The sequence below is a fragment of the Notamacropus eugenii genome, chromosome 1 (genome assembly GCF_028372415.1).
Source record: "Notamacropus eugenii isolate mMacEug1 chromosome 1, mMacEug1.pri_v2, whole genome shotgun sequence".
Lineage (NCBI taxonomy): Eukaryota > Metazoa > Chordata > Mammalia > Diprotodontia > Macropodidae > Notamacropus > Notamacropus eugenii.
The window spans coordinates 221662335-221683805 of record NC_092872.1 but is presented as its reverse complement, the minus strand read 5'-3'; the positions used below and the strand labels follow the sequence as shown (position 1 = coordinate 221683805).

Below are 21471 nucleotides of genomic sequence, written 5' to 3'. Positions count from 1 at the left end.
CTATAGTCTTGGTTTTTTTCCATTTTCTGGGCATTTTCCCAGCCATTGACTTGACTTCTGAGTATCCTCTCCACCCCCACCTCGCCTCCAGATCCCGCCCAGCCAGAGCTTGGGGTCTGAGATTCAAATGCTGCTCCCCAGCCTCAGGGCTTTGGGCAGGGGCGGGTCTGCTAGTCAGTGTGAGATTAAGTTTAGGTGCTCAGGTCGGGGCAGGGCCGCCTCACAGGGCTCAGTTCCCTCAGGGGGTTTATGCAGAAACCTTCAGCAATGGATCCGGGCTCCTGCCTGCTTGGCGAGCCCCGGTCTGCTCCCGCCTCCGCTGCTGCCTCCCGAGGGGGCCTGTGTTATGGGGGCACCCCACTTCCTTCTCGACCTGCCAAAGAGACCTTCTCACTGACCCTTGTCACCTGTGGGTGGAGGGACCTGCGCGGCTGCTGGAGATTCTGTCCCTGAAGCCCGCTTGTATCTGCTCCCCGTTCGGATCTGCTCCCCACTCAGTTCTGCTCTTCTAGGTGCCGGGTGGCAGAGCTGTGCTCAGCTCCCAGTCCGTGGCAAGAAGAGCCTTTTGCAAGAGGTTTTCAGGCTCTCTGGAACAGAAATCTCATCTGCTCTGCTGTTCTGTGGCTTCTGCTGCTCCAGAATTTATTGGCAGTTCTTTTTTCCAGATATTTTATGGGTTGTGGGTTCGGATCTACTGTATGTGTGTGTTTTTACTCCGCCATCGTGGCTCCGCCCTCAGTATTTCTAATTTAGTATTTACTTGGGGATTTTCAATTTTTTTTTCTAGCTTTTTCAGCTGTATGCCCAAGTCACTGATTTCCTCTTTCTCTATTTCATTCATATAGACATTCAATGATAGGAAAGTTCCCCTAAGAACTGCTTTTGAAATATCCCATAAGTTTTGACAAGTTGTCTCATTATTGTCATTCTCTTGAATGAAGTTGGTGCTTTTTTCTGTGATTTGTTGTTTAATCCACTCATTTTTAGGATTCAATTATTTGGTTTCCAATTTCTTTTTGATCTTTCGTTCCATGGTCTTTTATTACATATACTTTTTATTGCATTGACTATCTCTGCCTTTCTGTACTTGATTGTGAGGTTTTTATACCCTAGTTCATTATCAGTTTTTGTATTTGTGCCATATACTACTGAGAAAAAGGTATATTTTTTTCTATCCCCATTCAGTTTTCTCCAGAGGTCTATCATATCTACCTTATCCAGAGGCTTATGAACCTCCTTAACTTCTTTCTTGTTTATTTTGAGGTTAGATTTGTCAAATTCAGAGAAGGGGAGTTTGAGCTCCCCTCATAGTATAGTTTTCCTGTCTATTTCTTCCTGTAACTCCCTTAACTTCTCCTTTAAGAATTTGGATGCTATACCACTTGGTGCATATATTTGAAGTAATGATATTACTTCACTGTCTATGGTGCCTTTTAGCAGGATATAGTTTCCTTCCTTCTCTCTTTTAATTAGATCTATTTCTGCTTTTGCTTTTTCTGAGATTAGGATTGCTAACCCTGGTTTTTTTTACATCAGCTAATGCAACTGTTTATCTTTACCCTGTGTCTATCCCTCTGTTTGAAATATGTTTCTTGTAAACAACATATTGTTGGATTATGCGTTTTCATCCATTCTGCTATTTGTCTGCATTTTATGCGAGAGTTCATCCCATTCACAGTTATGATTAGTAACTGTCCTCCATCCTCTTTTCCCCCATTTATACTTTTAGTTCTCCCTTCCCTTCCGCTCCACAATAGTTTTAATTTTTGACCACCGTCTCCCTCATTCTTCCTTCCTTTTATTCTCCCCTCCCTTTTCTTTCCCCTTTCCCCTCCTACTGCCTGTAGAGTTAGTTAGATTTCTATACTTAACTGAGTTTATTGTTGCCTCCTTGAACCAAATCAGATTAGAGTAAATCTCAAACACTGTTCATCTCCTGCTCCTCTTTTCCCTCTCTTATAATATGCTTTTGTGCCTCTTCCTGTGATGTAATTTACCTTTTTCTGCCTCCTCCTTTTCACATCTCCCATTACAATTCCTTCACACCCTTAAGTCACATTTTTATCATCACATCATTAATTTATACCCACTCCCTCTATCTGTGTATATCCGTTTTAAATATCATAATAAATATATAATTCTCAAGATTGACAACTATCATCTTCCCTTATTGGGATGTAAATAGTTTGCCCATATTGAATAACAAGATTCCCCCCCCCCCCCCTTTCCTATCTTTTTATGCCTCTCTTGAGACTTGTTGTTTGAAGATCAGATTTTCTGTTGAGCTCTAGCCTTTTCATCAGGAAGGTCTGGAAATCCCTTATTTCATTGAATGCCCATCTCCTTGCCTGAATTATTATGCTCAGTTTTGCTGGGTAATTGATCCTTGATTGTAATCTCAGCTCCTTTGCCTTATGGGAATATCATATTCCAGTCCCTTCAGTCTTTTAATGTACAAGCTCCAAGGTCATGTGTGATCCTGGTTGTAGTTCCTAGATATTTGAATTGCTTCTTTCTGGCTGCTTGCAGTATTTTCTCCTTCACTTGATTGTTCTGGAATTTGGCACCAATATTCTTTGGTGTTTTCAGTTTGGGATCTCATTCAGAAGGTGATCGGTGGGTTCTTTCAATGACTATTTTGCTGTCTGGGTCTAGAACCTCTGGGCAGTTTTCCTTGATGATTTCTTGAAAAATATTGTCCAGGGTCTTTTTTTCATCATGGCTTTCTGGTAGACGGATAATTCTTAGATTTTTCTCTTCTGGATCTATTTTCCAGGTCAGCTATTTTTCCAGTGAGATATTTTACATTTTCTTCTATTTTTTCATTCTGTAGATTCTGTTTGACTGATTCTTGATGTCTCATCCAGTCATTGGCTTCTACTTGCCCTATTCTAATCTTTAATAGATTGTTTTCTTCTGTTAACTTTTACATCTCCTTTTCCATTTGCCCAGTTCTTTTAAGGAGTCATTTTCTCCAGTTACGTTTTGCATTTCCTTTTCCATTTGTCCAATTTTCCCAGTTAGGTTTTGTCCTTCCTTTTCCATTTGTCCAGTTTTCCTTTTTAAGGAGCTGTTCTATTCTCTTCAGTGAATTCTTTTTTCATAATTTAAAAATTATTTCCAGTTTTTCTTCTCATCTCTAATTTTGGTTTTACAATCCTTCTTGAGCTCTTCCAAGAATGCTCTTTGGGCTTGAGACTGATTAATAATCCCCACTGAAGTTTCGCATGGGAGTGCAGTCTCAATGCTGACCTCGTCAGTGCTCGTGTTTCCATAGTAAGATTCTATGATCTTTTCTTTTCTGGTTTTCTCCTTGCTCATGATGATCACCTTTTTCCTGGCTTTTAAAGTGGATCTCTGCTTCTGAGGCAGAGGGGCTTTGTCCCACCCTTATTGTGCTTGGAACCTGAGGCTTTGTGTATTGTGGTCTCTGGTTCTTTCAGCTAGAAGCTAAAATGCAGCAGCTTACCTGGTACTGAGCTAACTGGTGTGCCAAAGCCAAGGCCAGGTGCAGTCCTTCTGAGTTTCCCTGAAGTTACCCTTGGGTTCACTGTGTGAGGTGTGGGGTCGGGGTGGTCTGACCACAGGCGGTCTCCTCTCCTGAGCTAGAGCATAGGCAAACTCAGTGCTTGGTGAACCCCATCTATGCTAGTGTCTTCCCGATTACCCTGGCTGTGCTGTGACTGGCCTGGAATCCTGGAGTTGACGATTCTGGGCTCTACTCCCCTGGGGCTCAGGATCTCCTCCTGGTTTGTTGAAGTGTGGCTGTCTGGGACAGCTCCAGTCCTCCACTGGTCCCAGTCAGGCACTGCAAGAGGGACACTCCTCCTCCCCCTTTGCGATTTTCCTAGCCTCCTGGGCTAAGAGACTGTTCAGCCCTTTGACTGTTCCCCACTGTTCCAGGTTTATTCCTGGGGAAATATTCTCTGGGCTTCTCAAGGTCAACAAGGGGAGCAGGAGAGCATTTACAGATCACTCCACCATCTTGGCTCCTGGAAGTTCAAGTAGGTGACTTACAGACTTCTTTTGTGGGATGATAGTCTCAGGAGCCACTGCTGAAGTTACCTGGGGTGTTGCGCTTCTCTCTCACTTCCCCTGGACTCTAGTACTGGATGTATTTGAGAACCTGCAGTGCAGCTGCTTCTTCAGATTGCCCAGATCTTCCTGCTTAGCTTTGCTATTGCAGGGTCTGTGCTGATATAGGCTATGTACTCTGTGCTCCCACAACCCTGTGTAACAGATTCTTCCTGCCGACCTTCCAAGCTGTCCTGGGCTGGAAATCTGCCACACTCTGTCTCCTATTGGATTCTGCCTAAATCTAAAATTTGCTCAGATTCTCCTTTTAGAAGTATCTGAAGGAGTTTGTCTTAGAGTTTAGGTGAGTACTTGCTCTCACTCTGCCATCTTGGCTTCTGATAGGTTTTTCCACTTTCCTTCCAGTTTCTCCTCAGCTTTTTGTGGTCTAGATGACTGCAAATTGCCTCAGGTGCCAGTGATTCAGTCCCCCTGAAGCCTGCTCAGGTCCCCTCTGTGACGGCGTGGCCCATGCTGGAATGAGCTCTGCTCCCAGCCCAGTATGATAGATGCTTCCCTTTGCCCTTTCAGGTTGTCTTGGGCTGGAGATTTACTTCACTCCGCCATTCTGTGGGTTCTGCAGCTCCAGAATTTGTTTAGAGTCATTTTTTACAGGCATTTGACTGGGTTTGGGAGGAGAGCTCTAGCAAGTCCCTGCTTTTACTCTGCCATCTTGGCTCTGCCAAGGCTGCTGTTTTAGTGATATTTGATCAAGTTAAATTTGAAATAAGAAGCATTGAAATAGAGATTTTCTGTCACGTTTAAATGATAATTATTTAAATTGTATAGGTCTTAAATTACAGCAATAAAGAAAAACCTATAATTTTGGGATGAAATAGAAAATTATTAAGAAATCCTAACACCTCATTTTTAGCATAAAAAGTATAAAACAGTAAAGTAATTATTGTTTTGAACAGTTACATATATTAATTTTGCAGATACATAGAGAGAACTTAATGGAGAAGAAAATTATGCTCTTCAGGTATGCATGGAACATTAATAAAATGAATAAGAAGCCTTAAATATATTTTAAAAGTAAGGCATTTTATATGATACATTTCATTTTCATAATATAATTAAATAAAACTGGGAATAATAAGTGAAAAATTAAAAAATTAACATCTAGATTTGGACAGAGGTATAAAAACCATTATTGAAAGGACAATTAACAAATAATAAACATAACAGTCTCTGGGATAAAGCCAAATGATGATAAGGGGAGAGATGAATTGATTCTGCACTTAAAGTAAGGCTGTGGCAAATAATTCATTTTCAGTAAGGGTTCTGCTGTCAATGTGGAAAAGCATAAATTATGAACAAAGCAATAATAATGATAGAGTATGAGTCCATGTTTCCAGAACCATCAGAACTAATTGCAGCGTGTGTCATAAGTCAGAGGTTGGCCACTAAATAATTATGTGTATGTTACTCTTTGTGTGTGTATATACATACATGTTTGTGTATTATGTTTGCTAAAGCAACACACGAAAATATTTCCTAAACTGCAAAGGAGTTACAGTTTATCTGTAAATGAATGACTAATTTGATTAAAAAAAAAACTTCAGATCTCTTGAAATACCTAGAATTATTACTTTAATACCTTAAGGATCTGTGATTCTGTTGGTTTGTATGTGCTTCTTTCTGCATATCATAACATTGCTACAATTTAGAATATGGTCCTTGAGAGTTCATATCATTGGGAAATTCATTATCCAGCAGCCAACCTAATGGTGAGTTTCTTTGGGTTTAGCTAAATTTGTTCTTGGATGACAGACATGTAACCTACTTGCCATAGTTGTAGTAACTTTCATTCTGCTGGCATAGCATTAAAAAAGCAGATTTACCTCCATGCTGTCTTGAGATACCAGAGTCGGCCTTATAGTGGATTTAGCATATCTCTATACTAGTAATCTTGTGATATTTATGATATGTACTTATATAAGTAAATTAATATCTACTGTACCATCAGTATAAACATTTACCCAAAAGGAAATAATTGAAATACGTCACTCTCACAGGAGAAATCATGAAGACTAGTAATGAGCTCCTCATAAAAGAGCAGTAGGTGCAGATAGCCAATGAGTATTGTTCAGTTGTGTCCAACTTTCTGTGACCCCCTTTGGGATTTTCTTGGCAAAGTACTGGAGTGGTTTGTGGTTTCCTTCTCCACCTCATTTTTAGGAAACAGGGTTAAATGACTTGCCTAGGGTCACATAGCTGGTAGGTATATGAGACCATATTTGAACTCAGAAAGATTGAGTCTTCACTGCTACTTATTGCCTTGGTGTCCTTTGGTAACTTAATTCCCTTTTTGGGCTTTAATTTTCTTACCTCTAAAATGAGAAAAGTTCCCTTTTGACTCTGCCTTTGTAGTATCTAAACTGATGAGTTGGTAGAGCCAAAATGTCATTGATGATGGTTTTCAGTACAGAAAAACTGGCATATTTGCCATTTTGTCCCCATTTCTTGACCTTTCAGGTTCATCTTAGCTTGATTTGGCCTACTTGTGTCACTTACCAAGCTTTAGGCAGGATCATTTGTCATGAAATCATACTTTTAACCTTTAATTATATTAAACCTTAGACCACCTGCCTTGCTTTTGGCCTGGTCCCTGAAGTCATCATTGAGGGGAGTGTTCTTGTGGAGAAGAATATCACTATCCCTGACATGGCCAATACCAAATATGGACCAACTGCCACTGAAAGGAAACCTAGGAGTAATGGCATATCAGTCTAGGCCCCTGAAGCTTTAATTGAAGGGATCAACCAGTCCCTGTAGATGAAGGTTTCACCATCTCTCTGGCCAATATCAGCTGTCACTGTGAACCATGTACCATCAGTAGTGCAGGTAAGCTAGCTTGACTGGAGCAGCAAGGAATCCTGAGGAGGAAACAGTTGTGATCTGTTCATCTGGTGCAGGCCACCACCACTACCATCACTTTGACAAAGATCTACACTGATACTCAAGTAGAGATAGCCCAAGATGCCCAAGAGCCATGGGAATAAGTGGCAGACCACTAATCCCTCTTCCAGTCCAGTTCTCCACAGCTATCATTCAGGGGGTGCAACCCTTGTGAAGATTTGACCTGATAATGGACTTTGTAGATGCTGCAGAAAGACTCATAGGCTTTCTTCCATTCAAATCTCCACTGTCATCATTCATTGTCAAATGGCTCAGTGTCAGAAATGAGTGTGATTATATCAATGGAAATGACACTGAAAAAGATCACCTGCTTTGCTGCTGAACAACCCTAAAAGTCACTTGGCTTTTTCATCTGACTTTGAGCAGAAACCTTCTTTGTGTGTTGTCACCTCCTTTTGCGAACTTGTTTTTGTATTCCTATTGTTGGCCTTGGCTGCAGTTTCTCTCCTTGGCCTGGAGAATAAACTCTTTGCTGACTTAGTAGTTTTCTGGTTTCTTTTTACCTCCTTGTTTTGGTGAATTTTACATCAGTTAGATTCCTAAGTAAGTTTTTATCAGTTATAATCTTTAATATTACCTATTTGATATTTTTCTGAATCAGTAGCATGTTTATTTGGGTTTGTTTGGAACTCTTGACTTATGAAATGCCAGTTTTTCATTTTTTAAATTGAAATTTGACATTGATTTAGATCTTTTTGTGTTCTTGACTATGTACAGTTAACTCTGAAATGATTTATCCATTATTAGTCATTTTCTGTGTGTTTAGATATAATTGATTCCCTTTTTGGTAACTTTTTTTGTGCTTCTATGTCTAGTAACTTTAGACTCTCTTCTTGAATAAAATATTAATAATCTATTGATGTGAAACTTCTTTTGGTCAGCCTCCAGACACTGGCCTTAGTAATTTTCCCTCAACACCTTCTTACGGAGGTCACCAAGTATCAATTTATATGTTTATTGGGATTGTAATATTTTGTTAATCTCTTGAAAGAATTTCTCTATACTTTGTTTTATGAAGTAGATACTAACACTTAAAGTAAACTGTGATTAACTTTATCATGGTCTTTTTTTCTTAGGGTTATTGGGAGTAGTTCAAGAAAAATTACTTTCCTGTGAAACATTTTTTTTTTTTTTGTTTTCTTTAGGTTCATAATGAGACTAATGTTACTACTTTTTATTTGCTTCCTCTGAAAAGAACTTGGGAGATATTCTACTTACATTTTTTAGTTTTCTGGGTTTTTTTTATAGCAAGAATGTCAATATTGATGTGGTTCAGTTCTTTTAGTAGTGTGTTTTGGCTTATTTCATCGGTTGCTTTGGCCAAAGAATTCATCATTTATAGGCTTGACTGCTGTTGTTGATATGCCTGAACCTTGGACATTCTGCTGCTTGAGCTGTAATGGGAAGCCATTGCCCAAATCTTTACAACTTTGGGAAAAATCATTTGGAGCTTGATCACATCCTTTAAGAATCCAGAGTCATTTACATGCTTTCCAAAACTTCTATTAAAGTCAGAGACATAGGATAGCATATTGGAGTAGGGCTGTAATTGACAATGGAAGAAATGTCTAATTTTTAGCAATGTACATCTTACATTTTTTAAAAAAACTTTCAATTTATTTTTCTGGTTGCATTTTAAGTTCCAAAGTGTCTCCCTCCCTCCTCATCCATCACTAGAGAAGGCCACCATTTGACACAGATATACCGACATATGTGTATTTGTATATATGTAAAACCATAGTATACATATTTCTGTGATTCCAGATTGCTCTCTAAAATGGTTGGATCAATTCATAGTTCAATCAACAGCTCATTAGTGTCTCAATTTTCCCACATTACCGTCAACATTTGTCATTTTCCCCTTCTATCATTTAAACTAATCAAGTGTGAACTGATATCTCAAAAGTTGTTTTAATTTGCATTTTCCTAATCAGTAGTGATTTAGAGCATTTTTTAAATATGATTATAGGTAACTTTGATTTCTTCATCCAGAAAAATACCTTTTCATATATACTCTGACCACTTGTCAATTGGGAAATGACTAGTATTCTCATAAATTTGACAGAGTTCTCTATTTATTTGAGATATGAGACCTTAATTTAAGAAACTGTCTATAAATTTTTTCCCCAGTTTTCTGTTTTCCTTCTAATCTTGGTTATATCGATTTTATTTGTACAAAACCTTTTTAATGTAATCAAAATTATTCATTTTATATATCACAATGCTCTCTCTTGTTTATTCACAAATTCCTCTTCTATCCATAAATCTGATAGGTGATATGTTCCATGTTCTTCTAATTTACCCATATCTCCCTTTATATCTAGGTCATATCACCATTTTGACGTTATCTCGGTAAATGGCACAAAATATTGATCTATACCCAATGTCTACCAGACTGCTTTCCAGGTTTCTCAACAGATTTTTCCAGATTGTGAGTTCTTATCCAAGAAGCTTAAATGTTTTTGTCAGACAAAGTTAAATAATCACTTATTACCATGTATTGTATGTCTCCTTTGTTCCACTGATCCACCTGTTTCTTAGCCAGAGTATCAGATAATTTTGATAATTACTGCCATATAATATAGCTGAAGATCTGGTACTACTAACCTCCTTCCTTTACATTTTTTTCATTAACTCCTTTGATATTCTTGACTTTTTGTTCATCCAGATAAATTTTGTCATTTTTTTCAAGCTCAATGAAATAATTTTTTTTGACAGTTTAATTGGAATGGCATAAAATGAGTAGATTAGGTAGAATTGTCATTTTCATCATTTTGGCTCTGCCCACCACTGAACAATGAATATTTTATTTATTATTTAAATCTGACTTTATTTGTATAAAAGAGTGGTTTATAATTATGTTTATGTAGTTCCTGGTATTATCTTGGCAGGCATTCTCCCAGGCATTTTTTTTTTTACTGTCTGTGGTTATCTTAAGGGTATCTCTTACTATCTCTTCTTGCAAGGTTTTGTTGGTGATATTTAGAAATGCTGATGATTTAAGTGAGTTTATTTTATATCCTGCTACTTTGCTAAAATTATTGTTTCAACAAGTTTTTTTCTTGCATCTTTAGGATTTTTTTCCAAGTATATTATTATATCACTTGCAAAAAAGATAGTTTTGCTACCTCATTGCTCATTCTGATTCCTTCAGTTCCTTTTTCTTCTCTTATTGCTATTGCTAACATTTCTAATAAAATATTGAATAATATTGGTGTCATGGGAATCCTTGTTTCACTCCTCCTCTTTTTGGGATAGCTTATCCCTATTACAAATAATGCTTGCTGATGTTTTTATGTAGATACTTCTTATAATTTTAAGAAAAATATCTGTTCATACCTATGCTTTAAAAGTATTTTTTAATAGGAACAAGTCTTATATTTTATCTAAAGCCTTTTCCTCATCTATTAATATAATCATGCAATTTTTGTTACTTTTGTTATTGACATCAGTTATGTTGATAGTTTTCCTTATATTAAACCATCCTTGCATTCGTGGTGTAAACCCCATTTGATTACAGTCTATAATGTTTGTGATTTATTGTTGTAGTGTCCTAACTGGTAGTTTATTTAGAATTTTTATATCCATATTCATTGATGAAATTCCTCTGTAATTTTATTTCTCTGTTTTTGTTCTTCCTGGCTTAGGGATCAGTACGATATTTGTTTCATAAAAGAAGTTTCATAGGACTCCTTTGCCTATTATTCCAGATAATTTATTTAATATTGGAATTAGTTGATCTTTAAATTTTTGGTAGAATGCACTTGTAAATCCATCTGGTCTTGATGTTTTTTTTTCTTGGGAAGCTCATTTATAGCCTGCTCAATTTCTTTTTCTAAAATTGGTTTATTTAGATATTCTATTTCTTTCCTCTTCTGTTAAAATACTTTTTAAAAAGTATTCTTCCATTTAACTTAAATTGTCAAATTTATTGGCATATAATTGGGTAAAGTAACTCCTAATAATTTCTTTGCTTTCATCTTCATTAGTGGTATATTAGTAATATATATTTACCTTTTCATTTTTGATACTAATGATTTGGTTTTCTCTCTTTTTGAATCATATTAACCCATGGTTTATCTATTTTGTTGTTTTTTCCCATAAAACCAACTCCTGTGTGTCTTGTATTTTTAAAAATAGTCTGTTAAGGTAATTTCAGTGGATTAACATCTGCTTAAAGTGTTGTACATGTTATCAGAACCAGATCAACCAAAAGATTTGATGTTTGTTGTTGCAGAGTTTACCCAGTAAGCAGAAACTCAGAAAGATCATGTTTGGAATATTTTCTTTTCCTTGTGCAATGGTTTCAGTGTTCTGTGACTTATTGGATCTCCAGAGTCTTTGAGGTGTTTCTAATTATGTTGATTTGTGTGTAGATCCATTCTCATATTACAAGCATAGGGAAGGATATAGTTTATCAGTTTACTTTCATAGTTTGGTAGAGATTTTACTAATCCTCCCACCCCACCCCACCCCACCCCCAGCTGTAGGTAGTGAATAGGAGCTTAGTGATAACTGTGTATTATGAATTGTGTGATAGCAAGAATTTGTCTTAACCAAACTGGGAGACACAGGGTACTTTCACTTTTTAAAAGGATTTTCTAGTAATATATATTACAGTTTTGTTGGTTTTGGTCAGCTATACTTTTTATTCTACATTTGGTAACATAGTAATCTATGATATAAATTTTTTCATATAGTATAAAATATTTTTTTATTAATTTATTTTAGTCAGCATTCATTTCCACAAGATTTTGAGTTCCAAGTTTTCTCCCCATCTCTCCCCTCTCCCCCACCCCAAGAAGGTTGCATTCTGATTACCCCTTTCCCCAGTCTACCCTCCCCTCTATCATCCCTTCCCCTTCTATTCCCTCCTCACTTTCTTATAGGGCAAGATAGATTTCTATACCCCATTCGTTACCTGTGCATCTTATTTCCCAGTTTTGTGTAAAAATAATTTTTAATATTTGTTTTTAAAACTTTAAGTTCCAAATTCTCTTCCTTCTTCCTTCCCCACCTGCCCTCATTGAGAAGGCAAGCAATTTGATATGTTATATATGTGTAGTTGTGCAAAACACTTCCATAATAATCATGTTGTGAAAGACTATATTTTCCTCTGTCCTATCCCGTCCCCACATTTATTCTGTTCTTTGTTCGTGTTCCTTTTCAAAAGTGCTTGCTTCTGACTACCCCTCCCTCAGTCTGTCCTCCCTTCTATCATTCCCATCCCCCCCACCCCCATCCCCTTCCTCCTACTTTCCTGTAGGGTAAGATACCCAATTGAGTGTGTATGTTATTCCCTCCTTAAATCAAATCCAGTGAGAGTAAGGTTCACTTATTCCCTCTCACCTGCTCTCTCTTCCCCTCCATTGTAAAAGCTTTTTCTTACCTCTTTTATGTGAGATAATTTACCCCATTCTATATCTCCCTTTCTCCTTCTCCCAATATTTTCCTCTCCCACCCCTTAATTTTATTTTTTAGATATCATCCCTTCATATTCAACTCACTCTGTGCCTTCTGTGTATACACACATACACAAACATATGTGTACACATGTATATATGTATACATCTACATACACATAAGAATGCACACAAATATATGTATATATACATAAACACATGTACACATATATGTGTATGTTTGTATATATACATAGATGTTCCCTCCAACTACCCTAATGCTAAGAAAGGCTTCATGTGTTACAAATATCATCTTTCCATGTAAGAATGTAAACAGTTCAGCTTTAATAAGTGTCTTGTGATTTCCCTGTCTTGTTTACCTTTTCTTGCTTCTCTTGATTCTTGTATTTGAAAGTCACATTGTCTATTCAGCTCTGATCTTTTCTTCAAGCATGATTGAGAGTCCTCTACTTCATTGAATGACCATTTTTTTCCCCTGAAAGATTATACTTAGTTTTGCTAGGTAGATGATTTTTTGATTTTAATCCAAAATATCATATTCCAAGCCTTTTGATCCCTTAATGTAGAAACTGCTAGATCTTGTGTTGTCCTGATTGTGTTTCTACAATACTGGAATTGTTTCTTTCTGGCTGTTTGCAATATTTTCTCCTTGACCTGGGAACTCTGGAATTTGACTACTAGGAGTTTTCCTTTTGGGATCTCTTTCCAGAGGCAATGGGTGGATTCTTTCAATTTCTATTTTACCCTCTGGTTCTAGAATATCAGGGCAGTTTTCCTTGATAATTTCTTGAAAGATGATGTCTCCCCCCTTCTTTATCATGACTTTCAGGTAGTCCAATAAGTTTTGAATTATCTCTCCTGGATTTATTTTCTAGGTCAGTGATTTTTCTAATGAGATATTCACTTTGTCTTCTATTTTTTCATTCTTATGGTCCTGTTTTATACTTTTTTAATTTCTCATAAAATCATTAACTTCCATGTGTTCCATTTTAATTTTGAAGGAATTATTTTCTCCAGTGAGCTTTTGGACCTTCTTTTCAATTTGGCCAATTCTGCTTTTTAAGATATTCTTCTCTTCGTTGGCTTTTTGGACCTCTTTTGCCATTTGGGTTAATCTGTTTTTTAACGCTATTTTTCTTTATTGTTTTTTTGGGTCTTCTTTAGTAAGCTGTTGACTTGTTTTTCATGATTTTCTTGCATGTCTCTCATTTCTTTCCCAAATTTTTCCTCCACTTCTCTTTTTTGATTTTCGAAATCCTTTTTGAGCTCTTCCATGACCTGAGACCAATTCATATTTTTCTTGGAGCCTTTAGATGTAGGAGCTTTGACTTTGTTGTCTCCTTCTGGTTGTGTATTTTAATCTTTGTCACCAAAGTAAGATTGTATAGTCTGAGTTTTTCTATGCTATCTGCTCATTTCCTCAGCCAAATACTGGACTTTCTAACTCTTTGTCAAGATAGTACTTTGCTTCCAGTGTGGGAGGGACTGTGTACTGTCCCAAATTTCAGGGTTATTGTTCAGCTATTTTCAGAGCTACTTCAAGGGGCCTATAAATCTTCAGTTTTTCCAGAGTGGTATGATCAAAGGAGAGGTGTTTACTCCTTTCCTGGCCTGTGCTGTGGTCTGTGAATGACTACAAGCACTCTTGTCTGCTTTGGAACAGTGAGGAGAATTCCCTTTCCACTGCACCACAAGCTCCCCCACCTCAGCACTCCTCCTTGCCCCAGGACTTCGACCCAGATGCAAGCAGGGCAAAGTTAGAGAATCCTGTCTCAGTGCCATCAAAGAGATTCCTGCAATTGCCCTTTGATCAGCTGCTTGATCCTCATATAGTCTGTGGGCCAGGAGCTCCAGAAGCAGCCTCTGCTCCAGCCACCTCTGCTGCCTCTGGGGTTGAACCATGCCCCTCTCCCACTCAGGTCTGACAGAGTTTTCGCACTGACCTTCTGTGCTTTCTTTAGTGTTTGTGGGTCAAAAGATATGGAAACCACCACAGCTATCAGTGATTCAGTCCCCTGAGGCCTGCCCCAACCTGGTCTATGCTCCATGAAAGCATGGTCCATGCTCCATGAAAGCATGGTCCATGCTAGACTGTGCTTTGTGCCTGATGCTCTAGACCCTTCATGTGAACCTTCCAGGCTGTCTTGGAGTGAAGACTTGTTTCACTCTGTCATTTGGTGAGTTCTGTACCTCTGAAATTTGTTCAGAGTCATTTTTACAGGTATTTGGAAAAATTTGAGGGAGAGCTCAAGCAACTCCCTGCTCTTATGCTGCCATCTTGGGTTTGCCCCTATAATATATTTTCAAAAGTTGATTAAGGATGGGCTTCAATTTATCCCCTTAAGTAGACCCAAATGTAAATCATCTGGTAAACCTAAAGAACAAAATTCACATTTTTATCACTTAACTGCATTGACAGTGTGGAGACATGAAAGTAATTAGATTTTGATTAGAAGAATCTGATTGTCTATATTCTGTTTGATTTTTAATTTTTTTTAAATTAATGTATGACAGTGTTTTTTGAAATCAAATTAAAAGCAGAGTTAGCTTATTGTAGTAATCTCTGTGTGAGATAACAGTGGCCTGGAAAAATATGGTACTCATTCCTTCAGTATGAATGAATGAACAAATGAATGATTTATTAAATACTGTATGCAGAGCATTGTGTTAACTTATTGATAACACTACAGAACATTTTTCTCATTTTCTTTCCCTCTCCTTTTCCCTTCACCCTTTCCCTAGACTCTTATTGGTCCCAGAACTCATTCAAGTTGCTTCCCTGCTCAAGTAGTTTGCGTAATATTGGAATAATTAGCTCTGTTCTTCTGCCCTTCTACTATCTCTTGTGTTTTACCAGGCCTTTACATTTGTCCTGCCTTTATTCCCAGCAATATCCTGAAATGGTCTTTTGACCTGTTAACTTAAGAACTCCTGGGCCTTGCCATGTGTTTCTATAGTGCACCGTTAGGAATTTTAGGTCTTCCACCTTAGAACTGAATTTTCTTTTTTATGTTTTTCCCTCTCTCACCTCCCTATTAGAATGTGATCTTTTTGAGAACATGGAATTTCTTACTTTTTCTGCTTGTATACCTGAGATCGTTTTGGAGCTAGCTCAAAACAGCTTTTCAGATTATTAAATTTTCAATGTGAGTATTTATACCTCTGAAATCATCAAATGCTGCAAATCATGGCTTTGTTTATTTTTTGTTGATTGTCTAGAAAGTGATAGAGAAAATGTTAATGCAGATTAAACTTGAAAGTGTTTATATACATTTTTAGAACCTGTCCTAAGCAGTGTACTTAACACAGTGTTTTATATATAATAAGTCACCCATTTATATTTCAAAAATACTGTATCTGATCTGATGAAGTGAAACTGATTGAATTCCCAATCAAAAACTGGTAGATAGCTTGTATCGTTGAATGCTTTGAATTTACCTTTGTTTAGGTTTGTGAAGTAAGTTAGAAGATAACGTAGAAGTAATTGAAAATGGCAACTTTTAAGGGCGCTTGTAAAGAAACGTCATACAAGAATTGCTTCAAGAATTTACTGATTTTCTGTTGTCTATAAGAGGTTATCAGTTTTTGAAAGCAACAAAAAATGTTAAGAAGTTGGACGCCAAGAATACAGGTTATAATTGCTGAAAGCTGGAAAATAGGCAGAAAAAAAAGATGACACACAGGAGAATGCATCTATGGCTTTAACTGATAATTTTCCATAGAATAATGTTAATGTGTGAAAATAATTGAATGATGAAAATTGAATCACATTGCTTAATCTTTAGGTCATCTCTATGTATCTTGACTTCAAGATCAGTGTTTTGCTTGAATAGAAAACATTTCTATTAATTTTATTGCTTCTTTGCCTCTCTTCTTCTAGATTGCCTTTTACCTTTGTGCATTTGTATTGTCATTTATCCTGTCTTAGTTCTTTATTGAGATTTGTCATCATAGAATCGTTTTTCTATTATTCCTGTTATTTCTTTTATGCAGATTATAAATTTTAGTCTCATAATTCTTATTTCTCTTTTAAACCATTCAGTAACAGCATGTTGTGTAATTCTACAAGATGAGACTGGATGACTGAAATTATTGGGGATCCAGTGGAAGTGCAGATCTAAAAGTTAGAATGGGAAATAATTTACATAGAAATGATAGTTGGAGCCATAGAAGGGGTTGAATTTGCCTGAGGAAAAATTATATTTGAGGAATGCTGAAGTGCAGCCAAAATCAGCTTAAAAAAAAAAAAGTCAATAATCCAAGGAGATAATCATTAGGCCATAGCCAAAGGAAGAGGATTCAGGATGATTCAAAATGATTCCTAGTATTCAAATGTTAACTGAAGAAGGATAGTGATTGAAAAAAAGGACTGCTAGATTTGTTGATTTGGAGACTATTTGTGATATTCTTAGTCAATTTTAATATAGTCCATATGGTTCTCAAATTTTATGTAGCTGTAACCTCTCTTACTTATCTCCAGTTTCACATCTTCAACTGTCTTTTCATACATCTCATATGAGATATTCAGTAGATATCTTAAATTCAGCAAAACTGACCTTAGAATCTTTTCTCTTAAACCTTCCCATCTGTCCTGTTTCTAAAATTTCTTATTAGTGTTGAGGGCACCACTATATCCTCCCAGTCTCCCAGGCTTGCAACTTGAGTGTCATCTTTGATTCCTGCTCAAACCCTCCTTCCTCCCCGCCCCCCATCCAAATATCCAATCTATTGCCAAGGCCTATCAGTTTCACCTTTGGAAACATCTCTTGAATATATTCTCTTTCTCTCCTCTGAAACTGCTAATACCGTAGTGCAATACCCTTTGTGCCTGGATTATTGTAGAAAGGCTACTTAATACCACAGGATTCTTCCTACTCCAGTCCATCTTTCATCTGGTTGCCAGAATGATTTTCCTAAAGCATGGGTCAGACCATGTTACTCTCATACTCCATAAACTCCTGTGGTTCCCTTATCACCTGCAAGATCAACTACAAAATCCTTGGTTTGTCGTTCAGAGCCCTTCCTCCACCCCTTACCTTTCCTGTCTTCTTGCCCTCCTTGTCCCTCCCCCCCTCATATTCTTCAATTTAATGACTGTAACCTCCTTGTTATTCAGTGAACAAGCCGCTTCTGGCAGCTCAAGGAATTTTTTTCTCCCACCATGTTTAGAATGCTTTCCCTCCTTATCTTTATATCCTGGTTTCCAGATTAAAAGCTATTTTCTTCCAGAAACCTTTACCAATCCCTTTTGATTATGATGCATACTCCTCTGTTAATCATTTCCCATTTACCCTGTACACTGCTTTTTTGGAAATATTTCTTTGCTTGTCTCTTCCTCTATTATATTGTAAGTTCCTGGAGGGCAGGGACCATCTTTTGCCTTTCTTTGTATCCTAAGTGCTTAGTACTTTACCTGTCATATAATAGATGTTTAATAAATGCTTATTGACTGATTAAATCGTACTCTCTTGAGGATTGAGTACATGGTAAGGAAGTAGAACTATCAGATTTTTTTTCCCTTGTGTTTGCAAACAAGCCATGGGCTCAGTTTTTCCTGTGTAAAATGAAAGAATTGGATTAAATAAGATTTCTTTCATATCTTAAAGGTTTATAATTTTGAACTTGGCGAACAACTCTGTATATCTCAAATAAAAGCCCTTTGAGGTTAAGTGATTTGTGTCAGGCATGACCTCTCCTCTCCTCACCTCCACCCCTACCCCCCCTTTCAGTTAGTGGTAGTATTGGAACTGAACCTCTGTGCCCTGACTTGAAATCTTAGAGCCCTCTCCCTACTGTTATTAAAATAGATGCATTGTTAAAGTAATTGTCAATTTAGGAAACCACACTGGGTTTCTTGAATCTCCATTTAATTAATTGATTCTATCATTCAGTTTATACAAATTCTTGTTACAGCTTTTCAAGGGATTCGTCTATTGTATATCATGTTATATGAATATCCTTTTAAAAAGGGAATAGAATTGTTGACTTTGTATGGAAGCAAATAATCATTTTCTGATCTGAGGATTTACTGTTTGCTTGTTTAACATATGGTTCTACTTGTTACTGATGCAAATAAATTTGTTTGAATGTAATTTGTACTATAGCTCAGCAAAGTCTAGTGTAATACGTTATCATGTAGTTTTTGGTGATAGCTCCAGAATACTGCATACCCATTCTTTATTTAAAAAAAATTTTTTTTTAGGCTATTTCTATTTAGTGGTTTTTAACCACATAACAGGAAACATTAATGTGTATAATTTCCCCTCTTTGTTCTGTAAGAGTCACTATAAGATAAAATAGAAACAATATTAGATACTTCCTGAGTTTTCAGAACTAAAGACAAATTTGATAAAATAGATTATTTTGATACGTTATTTATTTCATTTGGAGAAATAATGTGAAATGTAACTAAGTTTTAGGATATGATAGAATAAATAAAATGTTCAAAACAAACACTTGGTAATTTTTAACTTGCTATTTGCTCATTTTATCAGTTTAGTTCTTGAGTAGTTTCTAAGTCCTGAATAGAAAAAAAAAGGGTATCTTATTTTATTAAAAGCTGAATGAATAAAAAATTGTTCATCCACCTTTTAATCATATGAATTAATTTGACATTAAAATAATTAGTTTTTAGACATGTTGCATTTGGAGTGTTTTAAAATATTTTTTGCTTTTTTAAAAAAAGTCACAAATTTTTGTATTTTCTCTCAGGATTTTCTTTTTAAATTAAATTTTAATTAGAAACTTAATATTTAAAATCAGTATAAAATAACTTGTCTCCCTTTTTCCATTCTCCAAAGCCCTTCTTGGTAACAAATCAGTACGGCCAAATAAAGCAAATCCACATGTTGCCTAGAGCCTTAAAATGTTATGTCTTATTCCCTCTAGTTCTGATCATTTCTGCCAGGAGGTGATATTGTTCACTCACAAGGAATGTACTTCTGTAAAACTCTCTTCTGATTCTACTTTTTAAAAAGAGTTTTTTGATTTTAAAATGATGAGATGTAAAAGAATGGTGAAGGATTCTAGTATAATTTTATCAAACTATTGCATTTTAGGAGAAAGTACATATTTTAAAATAGATACTGAAAAATAAAGTAACCCAATTAAGCAGTTTTTGAGTAGATACTTATGTTTTAGATGCTGTGCCTAGATGCTAAATATACAGAGACAAAAACATTTTTTTTTCTTCCCAGAAGTAATAGTCTATTGGAGGGAACAACATCTACTCATAATTAAATATAAAATTGTATGCAAGGCAAAGTCAAAATAATATTAGAGATGATAGAGCAATAGCAATTAGGGGACAGGAAGGATCTATTGTAGGAATTGGCAATTGAGTTGAGTTTTGAATGGAGGTAGGGTTTTGAGAGGAAGAATCTGAGGAGAGAATATTTTGTAGGAATTAGGGGAAAGCTCTTAGCCACAGAGATGGAAGATGGGATATTGATTATGAGGAAGAAAAAACAAGGAGGCCAATTAGGTCAGAATGTGAAGGGGAGTAATGTCTAATAAACCGGGGGAAAGTATATTAGAGTCAGATTGTGAAGGAGTTTAAGTGACAATCAGAAGGGTTTGTATTTCATTTTAGAAACAATAAGGAACCACTGAAACTTTTTGAATAGAGTAGTTACAGGCTGTGATCCTAAGGTAAATAACAGAGCCTAGACACAAATTCACATTATTGCATTAGCCTTCTGATTGGTTTTTCTGTTTTAAGTCTGCCTAGTGCATTGCATGCTTCATTAAGCTGTCAAATCGACCTTCCTAAAGTGCATGACTGACCATGTCACTTTCATTCAGTAAATTCCTTTGGTTCCCTGTTACCTCCATGATCTAATATGTAATTTTCTGTATGACTTTTAAAGTCTTTTATAACTTGGCAACCTCCCTCCTTTTCCAGTTTTGTTTTTTTTTTTACATCTTACTCCTCTCCATATACTCGGTAGACCAGTGATGGTGATCTCCTTTCTGTTCCTAGCAGGTCTCTCTGGAGTTTTCCCTACATGACCCCACCCCACCCTCCCATTCCTGGACCTCTCTTCCTCCTCATCTCCTCATTTCTTCTTGACTTTCTTCAAGTCTCAGCTAAAGGCCTACCTGCCACAAGAAGCCCTTTCTGATTCCCCCTAAATGCAGGCGCTGTCCCTCTGAGAGTATTCCAGTTTATCCTGTTTCTTGTTTGTATGTAGTTGTTTTCTTGTTTTCCTTTATTAGGCTGTGAGCTCTTTGAGCAGAGGCTGTTTTTTCCCCTTTATTTGTATATGTACCACTTAACACAATTACTGGTATTTGTAGTAAATACTTAATAAATGCTTGTTGACTTGTTCAGAAAACAAAAATAGAAGAAAACTCAGTCTTTTAACCTCATATCCTGTGTTGGGACTTTGTGTTCAGTCTAGGGTCTGCTTACTTCTGGCAGGACTATAGTGGTACTGTAAGATCCTACTCTGTCTTATCTGGTGTTCTGTTGCAGGGTTCTGATTGACAATACTGTGACTTTCTTCTGTTCTGGAGTCTCCCTTTGAGATCCTGTTCCACCTCTATGCCATATTTCCTGTCCTGGTCACTTGCTTGTGGGTGGAAATTTGTGATCTTATGCTTGAAAGATGACTCATTGTGGTTTCTCCTTAGATTTTCCCCTCACTGCTCATTTTGGGACTTGTGTGAGAAATTTGTTAATGGTAGTTCTGGGGAGCTGAGCTGCCTTTTTTCTCTTACTTTGGCAGCTTGACTGCTCTCCCCTCTTATTTCTGGAAAAAATGGTTTTTAGTTGTATTCATGTAAATTCTGAATCTATAGGTAGTCTAGCAGATATTTTGTATGTTCTGTATTTATTTTAAATGTGGTATCTTTTATCTATCTCTTGCTATACATGCAATACATTCTTTTTAAAAAAATTAATTGATGTTTTTTGTTTCTTATATCACCATTGTATATCCTATGTATTCTTTCACCTCCTTCCTCAGAGAGCCATCACATAGGAAAATAGTGTTGTTGTTAAAAAAGGGGGAAAATTTAGCATAACTGAGTAATCCCTTGAGAAAATTAA

The 21471-nt window shown here is 36.5% G+C and overlaps 1 protein-coding gene across 12 annotated transcripts in view; it reads left to right on the top strand.

Annotated features, from left to right (window-relative positions):
- The window catches only part of MYO9A (myosin IXA), a 342794-nt gene that overhangs the window by 60942 nt on the left and 260381 nt on the right, over nucleotides 1–21471 (top strand). The window contains exon 1 of one of the 12 annotated variants that reach the window (XM_072627900.1): nucleotides 9321–9427. The exons of the other annotated variants lie outside the window; for them this stretch is intronic. The gene's annotated coding sequence lies outside the window, so the exon portion shown is untranslated. Of the gene's footprint in view, nucleotides 1–9320; nucleotides 9428–21471 lie in introns of those variants that run through there. 12 annotated transcript variants of the gene reach the window in all.